This window comes from Heloderma suspectum, chromosome 5, assembly GCF_057233095.1.
Source record: "Heloderma suspectum isolate Gila_16-S chromosome 5, 16-S_ref, whole genome shotgun sequence".
Lineage (NCBI taxonomy): Eukaryota > Metazoa > Chordata > Lepidosauria > Squamata > Helodermatidae > Heloderma > Heloderma suspectum.
In genome coordinates, this window is record NC_139462.1 from 96,582,671 (window position 1) to 96,585,996 (window position 3,326).

Sequence of the window (3,326 nt, forward strand, 5' to 3'; positions counted from 1 at the left end):
CAAACAGAAGGAGAAAAAGAGTTGGGTGTCATCAGCATACTGATGACAACACATGCCAAACCCCTGAATGACATCACTTAGCAGTTTCTTGTAGCTGTTAAACAGCATGGGAGATAAGATGGAACCCTGTGGGATCCTGAAACAAAGATGCCATGAGATTGAGCAAAAATTCCACAGCATCACCTACTGAAAAAAATATGGCCATCAAAATATGAGTGGAACTTCCGCAAAACTCATATCATCCCAAGAGAATATAACTTAAAAAAAAAAAAATCAGTTGCTAGGCGCCTCTGGAACCACAAGAGAAAGGTGTAGGTGTGATGGGTAGAAAAACAGGCAGACTCTTAGTGAGACTGGTGTTGCCCTTTGAGAAATATGGCACTCTACCTTGACTGGAATGTCATTAATCTGATTTCACAGTGGTTTGTTCAAACTTCTCAGCAGGATCAGTAGGGAGCCTAGAGGTTTATGTGGCAAGAACTGTGTTTTATGAGATAAGGAAGTTTGATAAAATGCTAGGTTGGATCCAGTCTTTGTCATACTTAGTGTAGATCCATTGAAATCAATGGGACTTATGTACAGTCAGGGCCAGAAATATTGGAGCAAGGATAACTGTTTTGGCAGTTGGCCTCTGTACACCACCACATTGACGTTGAAAGGAAACACACCCAGATGGGAGCGAAGTCAGGACTTACAGCTGTAATTCAAGTTGACAAAAGTGAGGCACTAACCATTCAGGAAGTACAGCCAGTGGCATACACACACATACACCCATTGTTGGTGGCTCATAAGTAATGGAACAAATGGCTGACAAGCAGCTGCGTGGCCACGTGTGGCCTGTTTCCTGGGTACTCCATGACCAATAAAGCAGAGAAAAGGCCTGGAGGTGGTTCCAAGTGTTACATTTGCATTTGGTAGCTGTTCACTGGAACTCCCAACATGAGGTCCAAAGAGGTGTCCATGCGAGTGAAGGAGGCCATCATTAGGCTGAGGAAACAAAATAAACCCATCAGAGAGATCGCAAAAACAATAAAACAGTTTGGAACATATTGAAAAAGAAGGAATTAACTGGCAAGCTCAGCAACAGCAAAAGGCTTGGCAGACCACGGAAGACAACTAAAGTGGATGACCGCAGAATTCTGCTCATGGTGAAGAGGAACCCTTTCACAACATCTAGCCAGGTCAAGAACGCTCTTGCAGGGGTAGGCTTGTCATTGTCAACATCTACAGTCCAGAGACAGCTTTATGAATGTAAATACAGAAGCTTCACAACAAGGTGCAAACCACTGGTAACCCTCCAGAACCGAAAGGCCAGATTAGCCTTTGCCAGCAAACACCTAAAAAAGCCTGCCCAGTTCTGGAATAAGATTCTTTGGACTGATGAGACCAAGGTTAACTTGTACTAGAATGATGGGAAGAGAAAAGTATGGAGAAGGAAAGGAACAGCTCTTGATCCAAAGCATACCACATCATCTGTCAAACATGGTGGAGGCAGTGTTATGGCATGAGCATGTATGGCTGCCAGTGGAACCGGGTCACTGGTATTTATTGATGACCTGACTGCTGATAAAAGCAGCAAGATGAATTCTGAAGTGTATAGGGCTACACTTTCTGCTCAGATTCAGCCGAATGCTGCCAAACTGATAGGACGCCGCTTCATCTTGCAGATTGATAATGACCCGAAACATACAGCAAAAGCTACCCAAGAGTTTCTCAAGGCAACGAAGTGGGATGTTCTTCAATGGCCAAGTCAGTCACCTGATCTCAACCCAACAGAGCATGCTTTTCACTCACTGAAGACAAGACTGAAGGCAGAAAGACCCACAAACAAGCAGCAGCTGAAGGCAGCTGCAGTAAAGGCCTGGCAAAGCATCTCGAGGGAGGAAACTTAGCACTTGGTCATATCCATGGGTTCCAGACTTCAGGCAGTCATTGACTGCAAAGGATTTTCATCCAGGTATTAAAGGCAATCCTTAAGTATGAAATTATGTTGGTTTGTTCCATTACTTATGAGCCACCAATGATGGGGGTCTGTGCATGCCACTGGCTGTCCTTCCTGAATGGTTAGTGCCCCACTTTTGTCAAACCCCTTGAATTACAGCTGAAAGTCCTGACTTCGCTCCCATCTGGGTGTTTCCTTTCAACTTCAACGTGGTGGTGTACAGAGGCCAACTGCCAAAACAGTCATCCTTGCTCCAATATATCTGGCCCTGACTGTAAGTTGTGGCTAACATAAGTCCCATTGATTTCAATGGCCTTACTCAAAGTATGACTAAGTTTAGATGGAACCCAATATATTTGGGGATGGATGTTTGTGTCACAATTCCTTAGCTGTGAATTGATAAGTGGCTTCCGTGAACTCAGAATCAGTCTGTGTTGTTTTAAGGCATCCTTCCCCAACCAGGTGCCCCCCCGATGTGTTGGACCACAATTCCCATCATCCCCAGACAACATGTCCAACACATCTATAGGATACTAGGTTGGGGAAGGTTGTTTTAGGGCAGGGATACCCACAGACTGTAAATCATTACAGGGATAGCAAAGATTATCTGGATCTCATAGGTTCCATTTAAATTCAGGTCAGTGTAGAGAAATACAGCAAAGTGAACGTTATCTATATCTGTATTATTTAGGGTGCAATCCTATGCATGTTTAGACAGAAAAAAAAGTCCTACAACTCCCTAAATGGTGGTTGGGGCCTGCTGGGAGTTGTAGGACTATTTTCAACATGCAGAGTATTGTGTCCTTATTTATTTTATTTATGAGTATTTATAAACTGCTTATATCTACGGATTTCAGCGTAGTGTATGCTAGTCATGAAAACATAAAACCAAAACAAAGAATCAATATATTCATAAGAATAAAATACATGGTAGGCTAAACTACACCGGGAAGGCTTATATAAATAGGTGTGTCTTCAACATGAGCCTACATTTTTTTGACTCATGTCTAATCTCAGGGGAAAGATCATTTTACACAGTGGGTGCTACCATCCTAATGTTGTAATCCAACAATTTTAAAATTAAATGATATGAAAGGTAGCATAACTATTTTTTAATTTATATCCTGCATTGGCGGGGTGAGGTTTTGTGTGTGTTTTTTTTTAAATCTCTTTCAATAAATATATATATTGTAGCTCATATTTTAGTTTGGTATTCAAAATGAGATTCAGATTGTAATTCCCATAGAAGCTCTAGTTTTTATTACGCTTCCATGTGTTACCTACTTACTCTGTCTTCAGTGTCTGTCTGAGCTGGCTCTAAACTGGATGGTGATTTTCATTGAGGTGTTTATAACATGAAGTTGTCTGTCTGTCCTTTTTCCAG

At 42.0% G+C, this 3,326-nt stretch overlaps 1 protein-coding gene across 4 annotated transcripts in view; it reads left to right on the top strand.

Annotated features, from left to right (window-relative positions):
• Positions 1–3,326, top strand: part of SCFD2 (sec1 family domain containing 2) — a 252,196-nt gene that overhangs the window by 112,228 nt on the left and 136,642 nt on the right. The gene's annotated exons all lie outside the window — the stretch shown is intronic.